The following is a 13,940-nucleotide window of genomic DNA, read 5'->3' on the forward strand; positions in this document are numbered from 1 at the left end:
AAGACCAGCAATCCTGGTTCAAGTTATTTTTATTATCAGGGATAATGGCATTGAACAGTTTTCTAACCATTAGCCACCATTGGCGTGCCAGTGTCATTAATAAATCTTACCTGTCACAAAATTTCCATGACTTTGTAAAGCACTGCTATTATTTTATAGCAAACTCCAAATATAGCTCTCTCTTAAATGAATGTATCATGCCAGACACATTAAAGATTAGCAGTCAGGCAGTTAATGTAATGAGCTGTATCTCCACAAAAGCAGTTTATCCAGGCATCTCCTCCATCTTACATTCAACACAACAGCCTCTGGTCTCATTTCTGATTCATATGTCTTTGAGCTACTGATACCTCTCAGGTGTCCTTGAGGATTAGCTGGACCTGATGAAAAATTGTGCTAAAGCTGATAAATTCATGCCATATTGTACAGCTAACATGACATGTTCTTAAGAACAAAAATGTGAAGATTTCGATCTTTCCCTATTCAGGGAACTTTTATGACTCATCGGGTCTTATTTTGACAGAGTGAATCGACTTCATGCATTTTAACAAACCGTGCACTTTCAGGACACCCTTTCGCCCCCATCCCAAAATAATGCATAACAACAAAAGAAATGTAATTTTCAGAATTCCCCATGACCTCGGGAAAGCGCAGCAGAGGCACAATTCAGCAGTGGGCGGGATCCACCGAGGGGATGAGATCATTGGCTGTGGGCAGGAGGAGAGTCACGATGGGGTCACGGCACTTCTCCGTGATTGGCCGAGGCAGTTGAATCCGGGTGGATGAGTAGTCTGGGCGCGAAGCTCTGAGCTGGAAATGCCCGTGTATGAGTGTGTGGGCAGCTCTGGGCCAAAGAGCGCTGCGAGAAAGCGTTTGATGTTTCTCTCCGAGCGTTTCACCCATCTTCATTAAGGGCAAAGAAAGCGGAGTTCATAATTATGTGCTTGGTATGAAAATAAAGCGCATATTTTTATCGGAGGAAAGTAGCACCTCATATTCGCAGCAGTTTGCTCTCGCCAGCTTCCTCCTGTGAACACAAATGTCAAACGTTAGCATCGGAACATTTTAAATCTCCTGCTTGCCCTTCACGTTACAAAACCGTCTGTTTATTTAACTCAAATGCTCAGAAATAGCACTCAGTAAATGTGTTGACCATTCAGTGTTTAAAAGGATAGTAACCCCAACCCCCCCCCCAAAAAAAAATATAAAAAGGACATTTGCTCACATCACTCCAAAACGTGGTGAATTTTATCCTTATGTGAAGTACAAAAAAAAAAAATTTGGAAGACGTTCAGGTACAGTGTGAACGATGTCAATCTCCTACAAAAAATATATATATATAAATAAAGAAATTTTAATTAAATAATTAAAAAATATTTTTTAAATAATTAAATTCAATTAAATTATAAAACATTTTTTTCCTCCTTAATTTATGTGCCTCTGTGAGCTCAAGCCTAGTGACAAGCTTAACAAACGAGTTAGTTAAAATTCACAAATCAGACCTGTTTCAACACCAAATCCTGGAACACACTGAGGCTTTCTGGGTAACCGGTGCCCTTCAGGGTCAAAGAAGCCATATGCCGAGAGTCTTGGTGCTGGTGGAGGATCGTTGACGGGTTTCCAGATGACCCTGGCTCAGTGGAGTGTGTCATAACCGGTCTGGATAATTTCCAGTGTCAGATCAGACCTCGCTTCAGCAAACACACTGAGGCCGAACACCTGGAACTGTGCAGCTATTTAGCATACAGTCAATTAATGTTGACACACACACAGAAGAGGGTGGGAAAACAGGAGCAATGCAAACTGACGTCTAATTTTTTGATAAATAAAAACTGAAGAGGACTTATTAAACTTTAACAGTCTCTTTCTCTCTATCAATTTAAATTGAAAGGTTTTGGCATGATTGCGTGTTCTTATAATGTAGCCAAAGCATTAAAATAATATAATAATACAATAAAATTATATTTGAATAATAAAAAAGAATAGAGTGAAATATAAAATAATGTTAATAAACAAATCTACAATTTTAGACAGAAGCGTGAGAATGCGGTCTCTCTCTCTCTCTCTCTCTCTCTCTCTCTCTCTCTCTCTCTCTCTCTCTCTCTCTCTCTCTCTTTGGGACAGCTCATGGTGTTTAAATGACAGCTTTTGGATGTGTTATATTCAGTCCAGTAAGTTCATTCCAAAGACTTTGTGCCAAAAACTAGTAAGCAGTATTACGTTCTACTGCTTGCATAAACAGCTGTCTTTTAAGATATTCAATATAATATGAGAATGAATGTCGAACACTTTCATTTACAGTAGAGTCCAAAATTAACAAGTGCAATATGTGCACCGCAACCATTTATAAGAAAACTCCTATTCACCAATGGACCTTTTTCCCGTTTCCGGGTTTCTGAGCAGCGGAAGTCGTCATAGTTGGATAAACTACTATGGTGGTGAATGGGAGACTACCACAAATATATTGTTGCATTCTCATTTGTTCAAAAAGCAAATTAAAAAGTCAAGGATAGGAGTCTGATGACGACAATCAAAAGAGAGAATTATGTCAAATTTACTGTGACTTCCATAGACGCTGTATAAGAAACACTCTTGCATTAGCGTTAACAATTTTTTTGTCATTTGATGCAATAATACAAAGTATAGTGTTATAAACGTACATACACTTTTTTAAGAATGAAAATATATAAACCTTTGGAGGATTTACGATGCTGATGACCGTTGAAAGGTTGATTAGATTTGATGTTAGGATGAGACTGAAGAGTGGCTTTAAGTAAATGGTTTATTTTTGCAACAACAGGCAGCTGTCTGTACATTATCCCATTTAATACACAGCTACTTATCGCATAAGTAAGTAATTGAACATTAAATATTGATTTGAAATATCTTATTAGCTCATTTTCAACAAATGCTGAATTTCCGCAAGGAAAACCTGTTTACTTTAGCTTTAAAGGTAAGACACGACAAAACCACAAACACACAATCTGGTTTAATCGTTTGTAAATATAATGTCATATGTGTTATTAAAAGCATATTTATATATATATATATTTTGTTTGTTTAATAATAAACTGCCTGTCAAAATGATTTACTGTGTGTTATTAGTTTTTGAGCAGTTGATATATCTGGGAATATCAGACCTTCGAATGTTGCGAATGGCCAATCAGAATCAAGTATTCCAATGTGCCGTGTTTGATTTCTGTATGAAACAATTCTTAACCTTCTTTTAAGAACTAAGTAAGGAACGTCAAAGTTTAATCAGCAATATCAAGCCCACAAGGTGGTCATTTTGTATGAATTAGTACGATTGTTAGGAAAAAGCAAGAATTAAGTCCCAAAAAGTCGTTGGTGGAAAACCAGGTTGTATAATGTACAAATGATATCGTGCACATTCATACAAATTCAAACAGCTTGTAAAACAGTTATGAATTGCCATGAGATGGTGATGTGTTGCCAAACTAGCTGGTCATTATAAATCTCAGTTAACATGCACAATATACACCAATTTTATGGATGATAAAATGTGCTAAATGTGTTTGAATTGACAATCCCAAGATGCCTTTCAATATGAAAACTTCATCAACTGCAAGTTTCTTTTACTGTTCCAGTAAGAAGCTCTGTTTGCGAGTTACCATACATGAGCGAATTTACAAATCGCGTTTTCTGATGATTTTGAGGAAATCTGTGGAATGGATTTAAAACCTGTCAAATGTGTTAAAGTATAGGGTGGGCGGTATTTTCCAGATACGTTGCAAACTCAAAGTGTGAGTTTATTAGTCTCACTGTTTCGCCCCAAATTCAAGCAGCTTTTATATTGGCCTGCTTATAAAGCTGGAAATTGTTTCGGATAAATTTAGGGCTGTCAAACGATTAATCGCGATTAATTGCATCCAGAATAAAAGTTTGTGTTTACATAAAATATATCTGTGTACAGTGCATATTAATTTTGTATTTATAAACACAAAACATACACATACTTTTCTATATATTTAGGAAATATTTAAATGTATTAATTTATATTTACCAATAATTGAAATTCTAAATAAACGTTTATTAATTGTTATATGTTATATCTTTCTTAAAAAAATGCATTTATGTGTATGTGTTCATAAAAACAAAATGAATTAGCACAGTACACCGACATAAATTACGTAAACACAAACTTTTATTCTGGATGCGATTAATCACGATTAATCGCTTGACAGCCCTAGATAAATTGCAACCTTAAAGCTCACTTACCATGTAGCCAACAGCGATTTCACTAACGTCTGGAACAAAGCCGCTCTCTGAAGACATTCGGGCGGTGATTCCTCCAACGGTGTCAGAACAAATCCCGGATCTAAAAGAAAAAGTTGATTACAGTCAAACAGACATTCTTACACCCCCACAATGTTTCCTTTTACTGTCCGACTATCTGTAAACACATCATTAGTTACGTAATGCCTCATAACACTGGCAGGACTATGATTATGAGCTCTTTCCGACACAGGTAACATAGCAGATATAAAGAAAGCTAACACTCCCCAACCACCTCCCGCTCCACAGCGGGGTCTTTCCAACAGCTGTGGAGGCGTACAGTCAAAATGACAACGACAAGATTTCAGTTCATTTGTGCCTTTCAAAGGAGGCTTGGTTACCATACACATTTCAGCAATGCCAAGTACAAGCACAGATTGTGAAACAGATTGGCTGCTAATGTAATGTCGGCAGGAAACCTTCAGGCTCTCCAAAGCCAACGGACGAATGCACGACTTGTTTGTGTGTGTGTGTGTGTGTGTGTGTGTGTGTGTGTGTGTGTGTGTGTGTGTGTGTTTGGAGTTTCGTTTCGTGCTGTTTGAGGATCGGCTCTCTGAAATCCAAAAGAGATTATTGAGAAAATACTTCAAATGTCATGACAACAGCCTGACGGCAATGAACACGCTAAAAGAGCATCGGAACATAAAGGGACGGAGGAGCAGCGCTAACTGCCCACATGACAAGCTACTCATAACTTTACAAATTTACACAACAGACGTTCTTTGAAGCTATGAATAAAATGTGGCTAACTTTATTAAATATATACAGCATGTGAACCAGTCTGTGAAAACCCAGCTAAAGTACATAAAATCACCCGCCTGGTATTGTTTTTATTGAGAGTGCCAATAAAACAACTCATTTCAGCATCACAATTTAAGAACTGTATTTTAAGATCCATACTATTATCCAACTATATATCATGTAATCTATCACGATGATCACGATACTCTTAACGCAATATTTACTGTACATGAACATATTTGGAAGTTTTATTAGCATGCGTTTTTCTGGGGTTCAAACCCATTACCTTTGTGCTGCCAACATAATCCACCAACTAAGCTACATTAGGGCGACCATACGCCCCATTTTAGCCGGACACGTCCTGGCCGGGATTTCAGGTACGTCCTCCGCAGGTCACATTTGTCGAGTTAAAATTTTGTATAAAATTAGCATTTATTTCTCTTAAGACGTATAATCAGTGCAGTTTCATTCTTACCTTGAAATATAACCTCCGAAGGATGCATATTTAAATTATAATAATTAATAACTATTTCCATTTATATAAAAGAGGAGATAAAGAGATAATGAGAGAGAAAGAGTGAGATGTTTTTAAAACCAACTAGTTGACCGATTCAAACCACCCATAAATGAGTCAATTTTCGTTTCGCACATCCCCATCTCAAAAAATAAATCTGCGTTTGCATTCTGAAGTTATCGATCTCTTGCTGGGAATGAGCAAGAAGTGTGTAGGAGATCTCTATGGAAACCCCAAGCAGCATCCTTAAAAGCGCTCCTCTGAACGTCCTCCGGGCCTCCAGAAAGGTCTTCCAGGAAGGATCAACACCTCACGTGGCTTTTTTTGGGCAGAGCTCAGATCTCTACGCGGAAGAAACAGGAGGTGATGTTTGATGTTAGAAGGGCAGGGGAGAGATATTACTCAGATTAGGAGTTTATTTCTGTCTCCCAAATTCTCTGCTGTTGCACAGTTTGCCGAGGACATGTTCATAAATCAGAAACAGAATGGCATTGAGCTCAGGAGAGGATAACATAAGTAGATAACATTACTTCACTTTTGCCGACATGGTTAGTTGATCTAGACATTAGACATAAGGCGGACATTAAAGGGATAGCTCATCCAAAAATGAAAAATCTGTCATCGTTTACTCACCCTCAGGTTGTTTCAAACCTGTATAAAATGTCTTTGTTCCAATGAACACAGAGAAAGATATTTGGAAGAATGCTAGCAATTTTTAGTTCTGGGACATCATTGACTGCCATAGTAGGAAAAAAGGTTTATTTTTACACAATAATGAGATATTTGAAGAATTTAGGAAAACAAAAGAGTTCTCGGGCACCATTTAATTCTTCCTACTATGGTAGTCAATGATGTCCCGGAACTGAAAATGACTAACATTCTTCCAAATATCTTTCTTTGTGTTCATCGGAAAAACAACGTAATTTATCCAGGTATGAAACTGCATAAGGGTGAGTAAATGATGACAGAATTTTCATGTTTGGATGAACCATCCCTTTAAAAGAAAGTTTCGCCGTTAAAACGACACTGGGAGAGATGGAAAGACAAAGTTTCTCTTCAACTTAAATGCCCAAATGTGCTGCTTGTATCAAATCCTACAGATGAATAAATGTCATAGTCTTTGTGTCTTGATTTTACAAGTTGCATAAGGTTTTGCATGGTCCAAAACTTAATGGATAGTTTAAAAGGACACATTTCTGAATGAAAACGTGGGAACATTTATTATACAGTATATAAGGTGGAAAGTATTTATCTTACATTCAGTGAATGAGTGTCGGCTGAAGGGAAGCTGTCTGGGGTGTCACCACATCATCATTAGGTATAGAAATATTTCTCATCAAAATCTACTTAGTAGAAAGCACAGGAGAGCACGAACTTACATAACGTAAAGCCATTCAAGTGTCTGAAAGGACGCTTCTTATCCTTCAACTCAGACATCCATCACATATCATGCATCCACTAAAATTCAATAGGAGTTTGCATTCAGAGTCAGGCTGATCGACCGACTCGATTTGGGTCGGGGGTGTGGAATCGACCAACTGCTTTCTCTTAAATCTCGCCCTCTTCTGTCAGACGCCTGTCGTACTCACCGACAGAACGGAAGATTGATGTCAAACGACACAACTGCCTCTTCGCTCCAATCCCACCTCGCTGAAAGACAAACACAACCGTGAGAAGACACAGAATTGTGATACGCTGACTCAGGGTGCAATTTATACCGCAGTTTCAACCTGTTTTTGAAAAAAAATGCATTTGTGCAGGTTCAGTGAGAAAAAGCTTAACATGCAATAAGCGAAGTTCGAGTCTTATTTCATTACTCATTTAAGCGCGGGAGAACCGCAGAACAAAAGCTGTGTTGCACAATCACCATAGAAAACAATCGGCATGTGCAGTATGCGGCCTTGTGATGGATGAGAGGAAAGTTTGAATCAGGACTAAGAAAAACAAAGGCTTGTCGGTTCTCAAGCCTAAAAAAAGAAGCTGATTGGTCACTGCCGAGGACGCAAGATTCAACCGTAATCGAGAGGAACTTAAACTACAGCAGTTGCCAACGGTGCTGTTCAATCTTCCGTTTTATGTGTTTTATGTTCAGTATTTTTTTCATCTGTTTCCTATGCTTAGTTATTAAATAGTTTTGTTCGATAAATGTCCATCATGAATCCCCAATCCTACCAAAAGCCAAATGCTCGGCCTCCTTTCCATCCGTGACGTCTCCTCCCCAATCATTTTGCTGTGAGAGAAAGACGGCATGACAAATAGTTTACTCCAAAATGTAACTGTTCAAAACATTGCATACGTTTTTTTTGTCGTACACAAAAGAGAAAGCTTTTGAAGAAATCATTATGGAGGAGCACAATAACGCATTGTGACTTTACAATTTTTTTTCTTCACTTTTTGGAGCTTGACAGCTGCATAACTATTAAAATTCCAAAGATTCTCCTTTTGTGTATGTAACGACAGAAGGGTTTAGAACATGAAGGCGAGTAAAAACACACACACAAAAACGAAGAAATTTCATTTTGAGGTAAACTATTCCTTTCAGGACGACAGTCTCGGGATTCGGTCGACTTTAATGTCAGATAACAAGTCAATATTGTTCTTCAGCACAATTTTTAATATCTTTTTCTGACTAGAGGAGAAACTTCAGCAGGGATTAAAACGTCAATAAATGCAGAGAAGTGTTGGGACGGTGTTGGAAAGGCTACTTTGAATGATAACTTGCAAGACCCACGATTTTTTGTGTAAAAGGAATTATTTATTTAGTTATTTATGAGGATTTATTCACGCTCATGTGGTTCAAAACCTGTATTATGCATTACAAAAGAAGATATTTTGAGAAATGTCTCAGTGGTTCTGTGTCCATACACGTGGTCCTATGTTGTTTGGTTACAAACATTCATCAAAATGTCGTCTTTTGTGTTCTGCAGAAGAAAGCAAGTCACGCAGGTTTGGTGCTCACTGCCCAATCAAACTGGTTCCCAGTAAACGCTGGGTATGTAAGAGAGAGTGTGCTCTCTGGTTGGGCACATCTTCACTAAATGAACCATCAACTGGAAACCGGTTCTGCTCTGCAAACCCCAGAAAAATCCCACTCGGAGTTCCAGCAGAGATGAGTAGGGGGGATTTATGGACCACATTCTCCATCTCACCACGTCCACGGCTTTCTGTCCCAGCCGGAGACCATCTAACCCCAGGCTCTGTTCTGGTTCCTGCCCCTCGCACCGCCGGGTGCGTTTAATTAGGAGTTGGGGGAATGTGGACAGTATGACCCCCATCGTTCCAAATCCCTCACTGTTTGTGGGACGCTCGCGGTCTGTGGATGTCTGCAGTAAACAGGAAGGGAAAGATAACGGCGGAGAAAGAAGCAGCACACTCATTTTGCCAAGTAATCAATACAGTGCATTCAAGAACCTTCAGATGAGTAGCACAAGAACAGTCTCCGCCGGTACTGTTTTGTTTAATTCTGTTGTAACTTCATAGTCTCACAGCTCAATTAAATCCAGCTGTACTGAATCTGTTGTGTCAATACGTTGAATAAAAGTGCATGCAGTTGTATGGACAGCAATGTCATCCCTTATGAACAAACATTGTAACACTAAGGCCCGATTCACATTTCGTGTCTTTTCCGCGCGCATATTCGTTATTTTAAATGCAGGTGCGTGCAAATAGGGGGCGACGCAGTCGCGACGTGCATGCGGTGCGACGCGCACATTTTTGTAGGCGCGTCGGCGCCGCATCGAGATGGAAAAGTTCAACTTTTCTAATTGCGCGCGCGCACCGCAGGTCATTTGAAGAGAGAAAGTTTTTAGACGCCAAATGTGAATCGGGCCTTAGTCTTAACTTTATAATGTAACTTGTTAAATTTTTTATATCATTACCAAACATGTATATTATCACCACTCTTCACATCCAATCAGATTCAAGGACTCAAACTGTTGCAGTATATAAAGTAGTTTATACAACACAATGAAACAATTTTGTAAGTTGTGTTTCGCTTGAATTTTTACTGATTCTTTATGAAGTTTAACATGCTGAGTACGTAAATCATTTAAAAAAATGTTTACCATCGACGATACCCACAAAAAAAATTGTTTCACACATTTATACATTTCGGTATTATTACTCACACGCAGAAATTAAGTACTGATAAAACACCAAACTCAAAACAACAGTTTAACATAACAGTTACTAAAAATGAGTCGTTCAAGACTTCAGAAATGTACATTTGATCGTTTTCTTGATATTAGATTCTTTTATAACTAATACTGTCCTCACAATCCAAGTTCCAGTTCCATTTTCTGACTGTGACAATTGGAAAATATTTTTTTTAATTATGAACAAAAAAATCTAAAACTACATCTTTACTTAAACTTTATAGTGTAACTTGTTCTATTTTATTGATCATTACCAAACATGTACAGTATATTATCACCACTATTAGATCATATCCAATCAGATTCAAGGACTCAAACTTGGACATCACAACGACTCAAAAAAGTTTTTTTTTCTTTATTGTCAATATACCGATTTTTCTATATTAGCAATATACCGATAAATCGTAATTAATGATATAAGCTCAAATTTTACTTGAGCTAAATATACACTGAAACATTGATGTTACACAAAAATAAATATTACCAAAATAATTAGCACCACAGAATTGTACAAGAACTATAAAACGATTTTTTTTGTTACACTGTGTAATCACCACTGATTTCATTTACACAATCATAATTCATCCTTTACTACACATGGTGCAAATAAACATATGGAATTTTGAGAGTTTACAGAGTGTAAGTTTTCTGAACTACAATGACAAAATAAAACCAAAATAAGTCAAGTATTTTTTTCACTCAAAAAACAAGTAACAGGTCATATTTTCAAAGCTCTCGGAGGCCTGTTGTTGAGTTGATTGCGAAAGCGATTTGAACCCTTCACTAATGAATTTCATACATTTTCCACAGGCCATTACAGCTAAAGTGCCAATGCACCGTGCACATATTTATCGTCGCCCTGGATACAAATTAGATGCTGGAAACATCAAATAAAGCGGCCTTATTTAACAAGCCACACGACACTTAAAAAAGCTTCATAAAGGTTGTACTTTAACCAAAGTATTTTCAGTTATAATGAGTAATATTAGCAATTAATTCATAAAAGCGATGCAGGCGTGCAAAGCTGCTGGATTCCCGTCACGTCAACACGCGGCTCTTATTAGAGTGAAAATGGTGACTTTGCACGGATTAGACCGATCGAGAAACATTCAGCAAACTTCTGCAAAGGCAACATCTTTATTTCATAACACTCGCACAGGCTGCTCTGTTAGCATCAGCTCTTCAAATGAACTGCCTTTTGTTGCTATAAGTAATAAGCTAAGCTACTTGATTTTCTTCTTTAATTTAAGCCAGCAGTATTAAAGCAGTACGAGAATGTTCCCATTTAGTAATTTAATATTAAGTAATAAATTAAACATAATATTAAACGATAAAATTGATTTAATTAATTATATTAAGTAATATAGCAGGCCGTTGCCAAGAAGAAAGAGGTTTGGTTTAACACTCTCTATGTGCTAACCGCTGTAACGACGTTGAGAAGAATAAATGCCTAAAAATGAGTAGATGAAGCCAAAAACAGAAATGCAAAGCTTTACAAACTTGAGTGGGTAACTCCCAAAGAGCGGGCAGCAGCTAGTGAAGTTTGGAGGTGTGTTTCTGGCCATGTTGTTAGCGATTTTGCAGCATCCACTCACAAAAATAGTTTTTAAATTTTAACGGTAGGACATTTAGAAAATATCTTCATGGAACACGATCGTTGCACAATATCATAATGATTTTGGCATAAAAGAAAAATCGATAATTTTGCCCCATACAACGTATTGTTGGCTTTTGCTACAAAGTATAGGTTTTGTGGTCTGGGTCACATATTTATAACTTATATCCCATAGTTTCATTTTTATTTACATTTTTATTTACAAAATTTCTGACGACAGCCTAAATTCTGTGCATAACAGAAATTCGGAAATAAAACCAAGTTATATTTCAGGTTATATTGTCACACAAACTTTACCTCTCTCTCAACTCTTCTTGCTTATAGAGGACAACTTTCAAAAAAGTGTCACAGCTTACCCCGCTCTGCCCCGTGTGTCAGAACATCGGGTCTGTGCAGTGAAAATGCAGTCTTGCGGTTCTGGTGTCCTTTCACCCGTTCTCTCCTGCCAGCAAGTGCTGCCAAGTTCCTGTTGGCCACCAGGAGGACGTAAAATCAGCTGATGTAATGCTGGCCCGTGTACACGATGATGAACAGCGTGCGACATGATGAAAACTCATGCCTGATTGTCAGTTTCAGCCTCGGGCTCTGGATTTCCACCAGTGACACAAACTGTTGTCGTGTTACAAGTGACAACTGAACAAAACAAAACGAATAAATGTAGACTTGAGTCACTTCCTTCCGTGTCGATGGAGATGGATTCGTGTGCGTCATCTTTTACATCGTGACTAGAACAAACAGTCGGGTTGAGATGTAAAACAAAGCACACATCAAGTGTACAGTATGTTTTAACTGTTGTAGCTATACTACGAAAGTTTCAGAAGATATCCTACCACGCTGTGTTATGAGTGAAGTTGTATCTGAAAACTGTGATTTTAAGCAGAACACGACCGCACCGAACGCTCACTGTAATATTGAACGTTTCATGAGTCACACGCAAAACTTTTGCTTCGATTGAACGTTAACAGTGTGTGGCAGATATGAAGATGTTCTGTGCGTCACGTCGCACCTCGGCATGCGTGTCCGTGTGCACCGGGTTTGTTTCCAGGTGAAGATATGTTGTTCCTCCTGTCATTACATCTCCCACATGAACAGAACTGCTGACAGCACACTCTCCATCAGGACCGCGTGAGTCACGCTTGCGGATATTCTGTGTGCACTGAAAGAAATAAAAGAGTGAGAGATGGAAAATGAGTGAGAGAGGAATCACAGGAGGAGGAGAATGTAAGAACGAACCATCAATTGCGTTTGGTGCGTGAGAGAGGCCAGGATTTTCTCTGCGAGGAATTGGATGATAGATGTCTTTTTGGTTGCCCGTGATATCACACAATCCCGTGTAGAGATGTCAAAAGTACAGGTACATCCATTTTCGAGAAAGAAACATCTTAAACCGATCAGTAAAATTAAAAACGGAGTCCAACAAAACGCAAATTGGATCTTGTTTTGGACACAGTTAGAAACATCATTTCGTTGTTTGCATACAACAAAAACAAGCTGGTAGCCAGCAGAATACTCGGCACCATATTGATAAGTGCGTAATTATGGGATCCAAGTTTCTTAGAAGACGATTAAACAACTTTTCGAAGTCGCTCTGATATTTTCAAATGGAGTCATTTTGCATATGGGACACAGCGTTCAGGGTCTTCGACACCTGGGGCTGAGATTCTAAAATGCTGATAGGACAAACGTGATTTGCTGGCCCAGTTTTTACTTTCAATTCCCAATCCACAAGCAATGCCTTCTTTTGGGAAATGCACAAATTTAATCTCGCAATGAAATATGTGTAAGGCATAACATGAAGCTTGGTCCACTTTTGCAAAATCGGTCATGTTCCATTTAAACTTATTTCAGCTTACGGAGTTGTATTGGAATAGTCAAACGTTTGTTATTTAAGCTCTGTTTAGGAACAGGTTTATCTGAAATAGCTGATAACACAATAACAGACCGGTGCAGAAAACAAACAAGTAATTACACAGCAACGTCTGCGAGGGACCAGCTGTACAGAACAAGAATCAAGAAATGATGTGCGTGTAGATTTGGACATTCATATTTCTGTCAAAGGCATAAATCAGAAAACTAAGTGTACACATGTGCTATTGGATCTAGTTCACTTTCTACCAATTGTCTCAAACCTACTTACAAAGACCTCTTTGACCTCCGGTGTTTGCGTCAGCTTTGGGCCTGCCGTCAGAATCTAAATTTTACACACAATAAGCACGCTTGTACATGCATCCATCTTGTACAAAAACAAACTTAAGTGCTCTCTAAATCCAGACCTCGGGGATGTGATCTTATCGCACCTGCTTTTGCATAATTCTCCAGCACGGAGCATCTCTGGCATGTCCAATTCAACGAATAATGCTGGGAGCTTGATGCACAAAGCAACACAGATACATGGTCTCAACATCAGATAAGACCTTGTTTACATCGACAAAGAAACAAACGCAACACACGTTTCCTAATCCCTTCTTCACATTGCACCATGGGTCAAAGGTTTAACATGTGCATACTTTCACCAAGAGCAACGTTAATACATTTTAAGCGAATGAATGCAAAGCCCTCTGGTTTATGCCGTAACATCCATTAATGACATGAAAATACATTCGTGTTGAGTTTTGTAGCC

At 38.3% G+C, this 13,940-nt stretch overlaps 1 long non-coding RNA gene across 2 annotated transcripts; it reads right to left on the bottom strand.

The window, feature by feature from the left end:
• On the bottom strand, nucleotides 1-4,652 carry LOC130562475 (uncharacterized). 2 transcript variants are annotated; one of them, XR_008963958.1, is made up of 4 exons: nucleotides 4,240-4,652; nucleotides 1,503-1,725; nucleotides 991-1,027; nucleotides 1-903 (listed from the first exon to the last, which is right to left on the bottom strand). It is a non-coding gene; the product is annotated as an uncharacterized LOC130562475 (long non-coding RNA). The 2 variants fall into 2 exon arrangements; XR_008963957.1 differs by having other exon boundaries at nucleotides 1,503-1,733; nucleotides 4,240-4,651.
• Nucleotides 4,653-13,940: the final 9,288 nt, after the last annotated feature.

The sequence above is a fragment of the Triplophysa rosa genome, linkage group LG12 (assembly GCF_024868665.1).
Source record: "Triplophysa rosa linkage group LG12, Trosa_1v2, whole genome shotgun sequence".
In the NCBI taxonomy this organism is placed as follows: Eukaryota; Metazoa; Chordata; class Actinopteri; order Cypriniformes; family Nemacheilidae; genus Triplophysa; species Triplophysa rosa.